General features: G+C 50.8%; 1 long non-coding RNA gene across 1 annotated transcript; it reads right to left on the bottom strand.

Moving 5' to 3' along the window:
• Window positions 1-382: 382 nt before the first annotated feature.
• LOC144162990 (uncharacterized) lies at window positions 383-2,548 on the bottom strand. Its single transcript, XR_013320815.1, has 2 exons — window positions 2,070-2,548; window positions 383-953 (listed from the first exon to the last, which is right to left on the bottom strand). It is a non-coding gene; the product is annotated as an uncharacterized LOC144162990 (long non-coding RNA).
• Window positions 2,549-13,566: the final 11,018 nt, after the last annotated feature.

The raw sequence follows: 13,566 nt of genomic DNA, 5'->3' as shown, positions 1-13,566 counted from the left end.
TCTTCTGTGCAAATCAGCGGTTGCCGAAATAAACAATGTGGCATGGCTATTAACAGCAAATTTCCCTAAGGCAGAGGACACGCTGAGGCTTCATTGATTGTAGGGTTTAACGCGCAGACGCAATGTAGGAAATGAGGCGCGCCATAATGGAGGGCTCCGGATTAATTTTGACCACCTGGGGATCTTTAACGTGCGCCGAAATCTCGCACACACGGGCATTTTTGATTTTCATTTCCATCAGAAAAGCGGCCGCCGCGGCCGGGAATCGAACCCTCGATCTTGTGCTCAGCAGCGCAACGCCTTAGCCACTGAGCCACCGCGGCGGGTGGTGCTGATCCATCAACTGGATGGAACAAACCATTTCTGATTCGTGTTTGGGAGAAGGTGTACATGCAAGTCGAGAATTTCGAAATTAATAGCATATAAAAAGAAAGTGCAACTCTCGGCCTAGGGCGAGCACAAATCATGGCTGCATGTTTATGCACATGGTTAGCTGCCTGTACTGCAATGAATGTGCAAGTAGTTTTCTCCACCACCTATTCACCAAGTAGGGTTTTATGCTGACCATACCACTAGAGAGAGCAGGTTACGGGCTGACAAGGGTTGGCTGCAGCGAATCCCGCATGCCAGGCAAATATGTGGCCCTGAAAAGGGCCGTTTCAACAAGCCGATGGTCTTCGGTGGTGCCTCGTTGCACCTCAGGACGGCGAGCAGTACTGCAGGCAGTCGTTCCTCTCGTGGCCCTTGGCTCCACAGCGGACACAGCGGGAGAAGGTGTACTTGGCACCAGGTGCAGCTCGTTCTGGCGAGAGAATGCCCCGCCCGTACCGCCTGGCCAGCGCCTTCACAAGGATCGCGGACATCTCGTCGATGCCACGATCCCTGGACACGTGGTATCCATCCGCGGTAAACAGGGACCGCTTCGGCTGTTTGGTCGCGTTCAGGAAACGGTGCTGCGCACAAATTCAACAACAAAGCAAGCAGACTGTCAGGGCAAATGCAAGCACACTTCACAGTACAGATATTTGGTGTTTGGTAACAACAGGACTCTCGAAGAAATGTGAAGAAGGCATCGGCTCACTACAAGTTCTTTTTTAACCATATATGCAAACATTTAGTGCGACTCTCTGCCATAAATAAGTTCTTTTTATGCCCCTGCTACACTAGGTTTTGAAATGCCATTCGGCTCAAATGACATTCGAGCCAAATAAGCACCAAAAGAGACATTTGAGATTTCAAAGCCATTTCTAGCACTCGCACGCAGCGTCTTCTATCGGCAATAAAAGATATAATACTTCCGTACGTAAAATAAACAAAATATTTGCTTGTGGAACTTTGTTCACTGCTGACTTACTTAAAATATGAAACAAACATATTTAATACTCTCAAAACCAGTGGGTCAGTCGCAAAAAAAAAAAAACTACTCAAGACAGCCGCCACATTAGAGTAAAAACTGGGGCCTCTTCTAATTTGACATCATTTTACTGCCTTAGACTGCTCCTAAATTTGATCGTTGTATTATTGTACGAAAACGGAACGGGGCGACAACAGTGCCACTACAGCACGGCGAGCAATTGTGAAATCTTTCAAATACCATCGAAATTGTAGTGTAGCACGGCGGATGCTGAATGACATTCGAAGCACCCCATTTGGTTCAAATGACATTCGGACCCTAATGTAGCCTAATGTAATTAAACCATGTAGGAAAAATTTAGTTGCACTCTGCCATCACTAATTTTGTAAGGCGGACTCTCCAAAGTTTCATACAAAGTGGGACTTTAGCTCCTATTTCCGACTCTATAAACGTACTTCAGTGCAAACGCTAGGGGGTACGGCAAGTTTGATAACGTGCATTTCGAGAACACAGCGACGTCGCAGGCGAAGCACGTGGTCGGTCAACATGTTTTTTACAACAGAATGGTACCTTCTATACACATACTTCCACGCAAAACTGGCTAAATTTGTGTACAATTTCTAATTTTTTAAGGCCACGTTAGAAATATAGTTATACGTAGCCACTAGAACACAAAACCGTACACGTAGGCCTATACGAGCTCGTCCATTGTTACCTCGGCGTTCAGTATGTAGACGTCCCGCATACGCTTCAGGGTGGCCGTTAGCTTCCTCTTCAGCAAGCGACGAGTGGAACTCCCGCTTGTCGACTGGAAGCAACGAGGCAACACCGTGAAGACGTACACGGCAGGGGCCACCTCGCGCTGCAGCTGGGTCACCAGGGCCTACAACACAAACAGGGCGACATTTGATGTCCATCCCGCCTTCACACACAAACAAAATAGCGCGAGTGTTTCCTCTGTACACACCTTGATGCTGTCACATATCCGCTGCGGATCTGCGCCGGTCCGGTCTAGATCGTTCCCCTAATATAGAGAACGGCAAAATCTGCCGGCCGGCAACGCAAGCGCGACACGGCTTCGGACAGCCGGGGTGCGTTGTGGCCACCGAAGGTACATGTACATGTCTCCACAAACGGCAACAAGCGCAGTTGCAACCTGCACATGAATTTGAGTTGGCTGTCGCCAACTAAAACTCCGCGTAATGACATCACTCGAACCTGGCTGCCTGGCGTTGCACAAAGGATGAACCACAGAACAAGAGAACCGTCCTTTGAACTCACGCATCACTGGCCTCACGCTGCCAAATGACTGCAAAGCGAGAAAAAAAAATCAAAGGTCACATCCGGTTAATGTGTGTGTGACGTCATTTTAACGGACCAATCAGGGTTCCGCGCCTGCTGTCCCGATATGCTTGTGCGTGATCAGCCTCAAGCATCCTTGCCCCTTTCCTTAGAAAGCCATTATTGTGTGGACATACGAACCCACCACGAGGTGTCGAAAGGGAAGAAGAAGAAGAAAAAAAAAGAAAACGTGCAGCGCTAGGCAGTATAGCCGCTCCCTAAGCAGAAAACTGAGGGGCGCCCTTTTGTTTATTTTGCCCGAGACGCCTGCCAAGAATGGCGTACCGGCAGCCCACGCATGCGCAGATCGCTACTGGAAAAAGGTCCATTGCCGGCACGCCTCGCAATGCTGGGTGCGCCTGTGTGATAACAAGTCCCTCACTCACTCACTCACTCACTCACTCACTCACTCACTCACTCACTCACTCACTCACTCACTCACTCACTCACTCACTCACTCACTCACTCACTCACTCCCAATCGTTCTACAGTGACGCTGTTAGAGTCCCTTTCGCCAATATCTTTCGTGTCCATCGTCGGCGTCGCCTCCTCCGGTAGCAAACACTGGCGTGACTGCCGATATGGTTGAGCCGATGTGGTTGAGTGGTTGAGCAGCGGGGCCGCATGTGGTTGAGCTGCACACCAACCACACGCGGCCCCGATGTATGTTCTGATCGCGAAAATCAGCAGTTTTGTAATTTCAGTGGGGAAAAACTGAACAAAACAATCGGAAAGTTATGTGGAGTACGTCATGATATAATTTGCTCTTTTAACGTGTGTAAATTGCTCAACTGCTTTGGCTTTCTATTTTTTTATGCTTTTGTTTTGTTGTTTTTATTTTTTCCTCGTGTCGCGATTTCCATTCCACATTTTGGAGAGGCCCGCTGCCTGGGACCCAATTCTCTAAAACGACGGGCCGTCGCTTTGAAACGGCGGGCTAGCTCCATGCAGATGCACGCGTTCCGGGGTTGGGGCCGTCGCTTTGAGGGGCAAGAAAGCGGCCAAGCAAAACGACGGGGCGCAGCGCGTGTCGCTTTGCGCCCTGCTGCCGGTGCGCCGCAGTGCTATTTTGCCGCGTTCTCACCCCTCAAAGCGACGTCCCCAACCCGGAACGCGTGCATCTGCATGGCGCTAACCCGCCGTTTCTTCAAAGCGACGGCCCGTCGTTTTAGAGAATTGGACCCCTGGTTTCCATAGCCCGCTTCACACGTTAGGGAGGAGCTGTTGCCATGCCATTGTCGTTTGGGGGGGGGGGGGTAGCTGGGATCAGCTGGTTTGTGGTTAAATTCCCAGATGGACTCAGTCTGGGAGAATTTGCAGTTTTAATTTGGAAGAAACTGGGCGTTAGGAGTTCTTTACTCCCCCATCAGCCAGGGTACACCACTGCAAGCTTTGACAGATGTTGGTGGGGAAATCTAACCACATCTCTGGCTGACTTTTCAACAGGTCATATTTGTGCATACCGAGCTTACCAGCCGTTCCTATAGTGGACACTGATGGGCATTTCTTGTTCATAGTATTCGTTTTAACTGTCCTGTTAGGAAAAGCAAAAGCGTGCACATTTTCATGAGCATGCATTATGACATGGGTGAAGGTATTTGAAGCGCTTGACGACCAATGCGGAAGCGCACGCTAACATTTATTGAAATCTCATGAGGTGCCTCAGGCTTCACACACGTGTACAACAGAATGATCGACATCCTCAGAGGAAAAGACATTCAGCTTGTCTCAGTCTTGCGGGATTTTTTGATGCAGTGCCAGACGATGTAGAGCTGGTCTTCATTAGTGATTGATTGAAAAACATTTATTAAGACGGGAAGACCAGAGGTCCGAGCGGGATAAGGGAAGAAAGGAGGGAAATGAAAGCCAATCACTTAAGCACTTGTCCACATTGATGTCTCGAAGAAGTCCAATAGTTGAGGCAGTCGTAGGCCGGAGTGTTAATTGTGTCCATTGCTAAATAGTTCAAGCACGACAGTCACCGATGGCGCTCTTATACCAGTCGTGCTAGGCCACTCTTTAGAGAACACGTCGCTATTTGTGCGAGTAAGGACGTGTCCAGTAGAGTTGGGTCTGGTTGTGGGTTCGGGGCGGTGAAGGTACGGTGGCGATTGAAGGCTGGACATGTCCAGACCAAGTTTCGGCTGGGAGGCTTGACTGACAATGAAGACATCGAGGAGGAAGGTGAGCTAGGCGTGTACCATTTACGAACTGTTTCGCGGTGTGAAGGCAGTGTTTGTTATAAACTTGTTGATGAAGATCTGGCCACTACGTGGTAAAGGCGGAAGTTTACTTAGGTAGCCTGTAGGAGTAAGGGTTTTTAGTCGTTGGCGTCTATCCATTTTCTAGCGATGAATCTGCAACGACGGAGATGGTATAGACGAACGAGACGATTCCTCGGCAGAGACCAGCGGAGTTTGATTTAATGTACACTCCTGTGCGGCCGCATGAACTGCCTGGTTACCAGTAGAAGAAGTGACAACTGGGCTAGTTGGTAATGCATATGGGATATCTTGAAGGTAGCGCACTTAAACACGGACACTAGCGAAAGGAACGACAAACCAGTCGAGTTCGGCTCAGGGCCACGTACCCAGTCAAAGCGGACATTGATGTGGTTCCGTTGAAGAATTTGCACTTCGTAGATAATTTCATGCACAATGGGGTTAGTGGTGGTATGGGAGCGAAGTGCCTGTATGGCCTCGTAAGAGTCCGTGATGAGTCTAAGCGAAGGTGGGGGAGCCGTAGTAGTGTCATACAGGAGGGATGATACAGCGGCGTTCAAAGCGTGCAGTTCTGCTTCAAAACTTGTTAAGGTGGGGTCCATCATGGTGCTATATCCCGACAGAGCAGGAAGTTCGGGGCACGCCCATGCAAGGCCAACACATTGGCGGGTCACGCTGGCACCAGTGTATATATCGAGAGAAGAGAGAGAGAGAGAGAGAGAGAGAGAGAGAAGGCTCTTTATTGGAAAAACAGAGAGGTTTGCCGGCATTTACAGACGCCTACATGCTTCTCTGCTGTGGGTTTAGGATGGGGGAAGAAAAGGCCCAAGGAAGAGCTGGGCAGGAAAGAAAAGGAAAAAAAAAACTGTCGTGTACTTGGTGCGGTAGCGGACTTTTGTTTTGAGCTTGGGCCACATAATTTACAATTTTGAAATTAGGCCAATTTCATCCAAATAAGAGAATGAACTCCGTAAAGCTTGGCGCTGCTTTGACGGATGAATCCATGGTCCTAAAATATTTCTGAGAGTAATTGGTTCCTGTTGTAGACGTTCCATGCTTTCGAGGAAGTGGGATCTCGGTTCCATGTAGGCCGCACATTCTAATAAAATGTGTTCAATTGTTTCGACGCAACCACAATTGTCGCACTGCGGATTTGGCGTCGCTCCAAGGCGAAATAGGTAGCTATTTGTGTAGGCACAGTTCAGGCGTAGACGATGGTACAACGTTTCCAGGTTACGAGGCAGCTGTGTCGGGAGTCTTGGACTTTAATTCTGGGTCAATAGTGTGCAAAAAGCATCGAGTATTTTGTAAGTTGCTCCATAGACGGCTTCTTTCAGTCACCGCAAAGTGGTGAGCCATGGCAGAGGCTTCTGTTTTCGTGAAATACACCTTGCGGTATTTTCGGTAAAGAAGGCCCTTACGGGCCGCTTCGTCGGCTTTTTGGTTACCTTTGATGCCGCTGTGTCCAGGTATCCACTGCATTTTAATGGTGTGTCCAGCAGAGCAGGCAAGATGGTGAAGGTAGGGTGATATATCACAGGCTGCGATTTGGTGGGGGGAAAATCTACTTCTCCTACTGCTGCGCCGATTGCATCTGCAGAATGCGTTGTCTACGCAACTGAGGGTTTCTGCGTTCGGCGCGGTGCAGTGCGGCGCTGTGACGCAGTCCGGTCGTGTCCAAGGTGCGATAGGCACTGGAAATGTGCATGTTGTGGGGATTTTGCGTTCGTCCCATGCAATCAGTGACAGCCCTTGGTAAGTCAGCGGCCGCTTGAAGGAGGCCTGTGCTTTGGCCACTTTGATGATTGCTGATACAGGTGGAGGGGGACCGATTGCTCCAAACTGTGGATGGGGGTGTGCCGAGGCAGCCCGCTGATCACGCGAAGAGTGGACCTATGTAGTACCTGTATGGTCTTCGTGTGAGTTTTATTGAGGTCGTTAGCCAGTGCCCTGTAAGTAAGAGTGCTCACTGTGACAGCCCTGGCTAACGCCTGTGTGGTGGCCTGAGTTGCTCCTCCATATTTGTTAGAGAGACAGCGAATGTTTTGAAGGATGCCTTTCCACTTTTTATTCAGGTGCTGTAGCCACGTGTTAGCGCTGTTTTTCGTTCCAATGGGCAGTCTTACCAACATTATGGGGTCTGTTGAGGCGATTATCGTCTGGTTCGAAATTGTCACTGGAATGGTGGGGATCGATGGAGGCGGTTTGCAGCCGTACACTGCCAAGAGCTCTGTCTTCTCTGGAGCGAGCGTAAGCCCCAACTCGGACAATGATGACTCTAGACTCTGGGCAGCCGCTTGAAGCTCGATTATTTCATCTTCCAGAGAAGAAAAGTCAGCTGCCTCTGTCCATATAGTAATATCGTCCGCATAAATGGTGAAGCGGGCCGCGGTTTCAGTGTCGAGCCGGAGTGCTACCCAGGACATTGCCAAGTTGAACAATAGAGGTCCCAAGATTGAGCCTTGAGGGACTCCTGTATCCAGGTAGTAAGTAAGAGGATCCCATCCCGGGTGAGACCCCTGCAGTCGTATGGGTCGGCTTCTCAAGATATTGCGAAACCAGGTTTGCGCTCGGCTGCTAGGACAGGCTTGGGCTAGTTCCTCAAGTATCACCGCCTGGCTAACATTGTCAAATGCCTTCCGAAGATCGATGGCCATGACGAGGTCAGGATCTCCTCTGTTGTAATGGGGCCGGTTCATGATCCGCCGTAATAGCCACAGGCTGTCGTGCGTCCCTAAGTTGGGTCGAAAACCAGTCTGGGCAGGATGGAAGTAGGGTCTTACGTATTCAAGGTAGTGGATGATGCGGATATTGATGAACATTTCGATTAGTTTGCACAATACAGGTGTTAATAAGATGGGGCGCAGATTTTGGAGGTTATCGGCCGTCTTCTTTGGCTTTGGTATGGGGAAAATGAGTGCAAGCTTTAAATGGTCCGGAACGAGACCTTCCTCCCATAAAGAATTAATTTGAGTGAGTAGGTGTAGGTGGGGCAGCGCCTCGGGAGGCAGATTACAGAGGTGCTTCCAGGTCACGTTGTCGTGTCCGGGGGCAGATTGTTGTCGGCCCAACCTTATAGCCATACGGAGTTCCGTCATAGTAAACGGAGAATCTAATTCGGAATCAGGATTGTCGATGGGGATAATGGGCAACGGTGGTGGAGGTAGCGTCGATGCCGTAGGGAAAAATTTGATAATAAGCCGTTTCTCCACATCACGTGCTGGTGCCATCAGCGTGGCTCTCAAACACTGGCTTGCGGCCCTTGCTTTTGCCGCTAAACTTGCGATGCAGTTTCCATAGGCCCGAGAGCCCACGCTCGTGACTAAGATCGCTACACATTGTCGCCCAGGAATCCTGATTTAGTTGTCGCCGATAGTCTGAAATCAGGCGATATTGCCGGCGGATTCGTTGTAAATCTCTCTGTCTTTTTCCTCTATCTCGGTAAGTGCGAGTAAGCTCGTGCACTCTCCACCAGAGGTTTGCCAGATGATTGTCCATGTGCCGAGTGTCGTCACGGCATTGGATGGTCTCTTGTGCTTGCGCAGATGAAGTAGCAATCAAGTTGCAAAATTCGTCCAGCGATGCCGGTGGGTTGGAGGTTAGTATAATGTGTCGAAATTTGTTCCAGTCGGCCCTGGTCACTGCTTTGGCTGGTCTCAAGGTCTTGCTCCTTAACCTTATGAGGATGGGTAGGTCATCGCTGCCCCACGTAGTAGCATATGGAGTCCACGTTTGAACAAGTCCGGCAGTCGCCCAAGTGAGGTCGGGCGAAGTGTCGCGTTGAGCAGCGTGAAGGCCGATTTGAGTGATTGCGTCTGGGTCGTTAATAAGATGAAGACCTGCTGTTTCTGCAGCATACTCCAAGGCTTTACCTCTAGGGTGAGTTCTGTTGTATAAGGTGTTGGGGGCATTGAAGTCTCCACCCAGTAAAATAGGAGTGCCTGGAAATCGGGACGTTAAAACATGTAACCAGATGAAGGAAGCAGTGGTGGTGGATGAGGTAGTTGGCTTGTAAAAGGCGGCGGCCACGATAATGGGTTTTCCCCCAGGTAGGCGAGTATGTACTGCCACTACTTCGTGATCCGCCGAGGAGAATTCAGGGTCTTGTATTTGCTGGTTTCCCAGAGATGAACGGTCAAGGACGGCGACATATCCAGGTGGCGACAATTATCCGCTGATTCCGAGTGGTTGGTGCGATAGATGGGTTCACATGAGTAATATATCGCGGAATTTGAGGAGTACTGCGGGTTTCTTGCAGTAATATGTAAAGTGGTTGGATCTGGATAATTCTCTGCTTTGGAATAACTTGCTGGTGGGAGTAGCTGTGGCAGTTCCATTACAATACTGTCGGTGACCGGTTAATTGTGACTGGTTGTTGGGCCGAATGGACACTTTGCGCGGCGGTTCCTTAGAGTTTTCTCTCGAGGGGAGCTCTTGCAGCATGGACTGAACGAGACTACGGATCTCATTCATCTGGCTGTCGAAATTTTCTTGGTCCGCTTTGCGATCCGCTTGACGCGCAAGCCGTTCGCGGTGTGTGTCTGTGCGGACGGTTTGGAGCGCTCACTGGAGAGGGGATTCGCTAGTCGGTCGAGATGTAGGGGTACGTTTTGTGCTCTGGCATCAGCTGGGTAGAGTTTGCGAGTTAGGCAGTTGTTTGGACGTTGCTGTTGGCATTGTTTTGCTGTCTAGCTGTCGTTTAAGCTCTTGGTTTTCACTTCGGAGTTGTTGGTTCTCCTTCCGAAGCTGCTGTATATCCGCCCGGAGGGAAGCAAGTTGGGACATAATGGCTGCCATAGTCAGTTCCTTTTCAGAGTTGGCATTTGTTGGGTGACTTGTGATTGATGTCGACTGATCCTTGTGAATGCTACGGGCCCTATCTGCCCAAGTTACCCCTTTGGTGGCATCCTTTTGCTGGCTAGCCGGGGGTGTTGGGATCCTGCTGGGACAGGTGGGATTTAGCGCAATGTGTCCGTATTCTTTGCGGGCCACGCAGTATATCTGAGGGCCGCATTCTTCACTCTCGCTGTGTGGTTTGCCGCAAGGTTTGCACACAGCTTGCGCCGGACAGGAGCGGGCCATGTGACCAACGTTATGGCAATTGTAGCAAACAAGTCGTTTTGGCTGGTAAGGCGAGACTTTGATTATGGCCATGTAGTATTTAACAGCCTTGGGAAGAGTAGGTGTGTCAAATGCACGGTTAGTGCGTCCCAAGCGATGGCATTCCAATATTTTAGCTTGCTCACATCTTAGCCAGCGAAGGGTCTCCTCGTTAGATTCATTGGGTTCAATTGTGATTTTGATCTCTACTGGTATGCTTTGCTGGGCACCTTGATGGGCAAAGAAAACTGATCCAACTTGAACGAGCCGAGAGGCGTGCGTTTCGTCGTAATCGTTAATGTAAATGCGGTTGCCAGTCGTGTCGTATTTGTGTGAGGCCAGTTCATCTAAATACTACTGTGGGGCACTTGGCCCAATTATGTGCGCAAACGTGTGCTTAGGAATGTCATTAACATTGTACGTAATGAGTGGCCTGAGCACGAGTTGGGATCGAGAGTGACTTACTCTGTCAGAACAAGTCACCTGATCTTGATCACGCATTGCAGGGCGGTTCCACTGGAAGTTCATTGAGGCAAGTTGAGGGTTCATTTGGGGGGTCTGTATCTCCGGATGAGAGGCCGAGGGTTGCGTGGAGGTGTCATCTTCCATGGGGGAGACTGTTTCGTCTTGTGACGATTGAAGCGCCGATGGATTTCTAGGCGATCGACGTGTTGCGCAGAGGTGGAAGGAGCGGCGGTGCCACACACGGTAGGCATTGCTGACGGTCGCTCTTCACAACGAGGCGGTGTTGGCGTAGTAGCGCATTCCTTGGGCGGCACTGATGGCTGCAGCTGCACGTGCAGCAGCGGCGGGCGAAGCAGCGGTGGGGTCGGCGTCGCCGTTGCGCTGCTTAGGCTTAGCACCTGGCTGGGCTATTACTGCCCGCTTCGTCGAGGAAGATGGGGCCCTATGACTGTCCGTTGACCAGGCGAGAGCCGAACACTTTACGAGTCCGTTGACACCAAAAACAAGGAGTTACGCAGTAATATCGACTCACTTGTCGATGCAATTATTGCGCAGCCGATCTGGAGCCATGCGGTCTGGTTGGAACAGCACGTGCACTTAGTAAAAAAAGAGCTGCACGTGCAAGAGCCCCGGCGCGACAGTCACTACCTTGACCACGGGGCCTTTTCCTGACACGCAGTTGGCGAACGCGTCGCCTTGACCACGAGGTCTTTTCTGGACACGCAGTTGGCGAACGCTTATTCGCAAGAGTGGTCGTTTCAGGTAGGCGTGTCGACGAGCCGGTTCTTGGCCCTGTCGGTCACTAGGCATGCTTGAAGGGTGTCCGTGCGAGGGAACGACCGAAACGGCCTAGTAAAATCTGGCTAAACTTGGCCTCAGCTCTCAACACTTAGGCTAGCCTAGGAACATCGCAAAACCTAACAAAACTAAGCAAAGCCTAGCAAAATCTCGCAAAACGTAGCAACACCGGAAAAAGCTAGGTATACCCCAGCTCCGCTGCTTCACCAGCCTTGCACCACTAGTGCAAGCTGCGCCAGTTTTTTAACACGAAAGTGTTTTATTTCCGGGTACACGAAGATTTCGCTGACGTCATATCTGTCACGGAACTGACGCCAGTACAAACCAAGCGACCTGTAAAGGGTGCACCCCTGCACACAGGGTCTTCTTGCGGGGAAGCAACCCTTAGTACTAAACAGTACGTTACACATGGTTGGTTGGAAACAGCGCGTTAAAACGGGATCACGAAAAAAAGAACCGGACAGGACGAGCGCTAACTCGCCCAACTCTCCATCCTACTGCAGTACATTTCTTGTTCAACGGGCTCTTTTCAGTGTTTATAGCGCTCGTCCTGTCCGGTTCTTTTCTTCGTGATCCGTTTTAACGCGCTGTTTCCAACCAACCATGTCGCTTTACCAACTCGCTCAACTCTCCATCCTACTGCAGTACGTTACACTTAGGGTTGTTCGTTTTCGGGTTTCATATTTTAACACAAAAGCGTTTTATGCCGGGATACACCAAGATTTCACTGACGTCATATCCCTCACGGAAATGACGCCAGTACACCTTTGCCGAAACGACCTGCCAGCAAGACGTCCCTTGCCAAGCACACCCACAAGACAGCCGCCGACTCGCTGAAGATTTCGCTGCACATTTCACTTCCGTGTTGTACTGATTCCTATGACAGAGGAATCAACCACAGTATTTTTATTGCCCCCCCCCAACCCTCCCCAAAAAACCCCTTTGCGGTCGATGAAACCAACCTAACACATATAGCAGGAAAATAGCGAAGAGTTAGGTTGCTGCGGAGCAGGCTTATTCTTTACCTGGAAGGCGCTGGTCTGAGCCATCCCCGGGTAGTCGCCCCACGGTCAGCACTGTGCACGTTGTAATCACGGTGACGAGAAGAGCCCTTTTTGGGCTCAAGTTGTGTCATCGAGCTGAATCATGTCAGGTTCCTCCTAGGTGCTGAACGTGGCTTGCACTGCTCACGTTTACATGGCTGATAGAAGCGCAGTGAAGCCAGTTTCGGCCGCGTCCAAGTCAAGTACACGGCACGCTACGCTCGGAAGTCGCAGCGATGTCGCAGCGTCGGCGGGCTTGGACGCGTTTTCTCGCCGCTGCGATAGCTGGCCACGGCGCTTCTCCGTCGCAGCCATGTAAATGCGGCCAATATTTTAATTGGCAGCTACCCCAACCTTTTTTTTACCCCGGCAAATAAAAAAGGATTATTGATAGAGAAGGCAAAGATATGACGGCGCTTTGAAGGGACAAAAGTTAGGGTGCATCCATGCCAGCACCGCGGACGCCCGTGAATCGAGGCACCCTAACAAAAGTCGTTGCTTGTTCGTGGTGCATGTCTTGAGTGCCTTGAGCGCACCAGCATTGAGCGGGGAGAGTGATGTTTCGCCGCCGATACTGTCTGCTTCATAGAAAAGCTGTATTTCGTCGCGTGCATGTCGTGCTGCGAAGACGCCGTAGTCCTGTTCGTGAGATATCGGGAGGACATGTGAGTTTACTGCCATTATAGAGTTTTAGCATTTCGTGAGCTCGGTCCGTTCCGTGCGTACCGTCAGTACCGGGACTCAACTGCGCTTGCGCGGGCTGGCACGATGAGGAGGACACCCCCTCCCCTCCGCCGTAACGAATGCGCGGGCATGGCTAGGGCCGGCCCGCGGAACTAATCCACCCTACCGGAGCGAATGCGCAAGTGCCCAGTCGGGCCCTCGTCAACACGTTACGAACGGAAGACACGGAGCATGCGTAATGCTAAAACTCTCTATTAAAGCGGAAAGTTGTGCCGGTTGGCTTTTTTGATAACTGATGATTTCCGAGACGTTCCGGTGTACAAATCGATACGTCGACAACATCAGTGGCGGATTTTAACAGGAGGCGGCCGCCTCCCCGCCCCCCCAAGCGAGTCCCAGTGGCGTAGCCAAGGGGGGGGCTGACCGGGCTTCAGCCCCCCCCCGAAATTTTTCCGGCCGTCGCCGTGCTGCCTGTATGCTTGGTACATCGCCTGTGAACAAAGCTGCATATCCTTCGAAAGTGCCACTAATAGAAGCATTTACGACTCAATGTCTGCCC

Source organism: Haemaphysalis longicornis, unplaced genomic scaffold, assembly GCF_048455015.1.
Source record: "Haemaphysalis longicornis isolate Haplotype H1 unplaced genomic scaffold, Haemaphysalis longicornis Haplotype H1 scaffold_1, whole genome shotgun sequence".
Taxonomy (NCBI): Eukaryota; Metazoa; Arthropoda; class Arachnida; order Ixodida; family Ixodidae; genus Haemaphysalis; species Haemaphysalis longicornis.
This window is presented reverse-complemented; position numbering and strand designations above follow the sequence as displayed.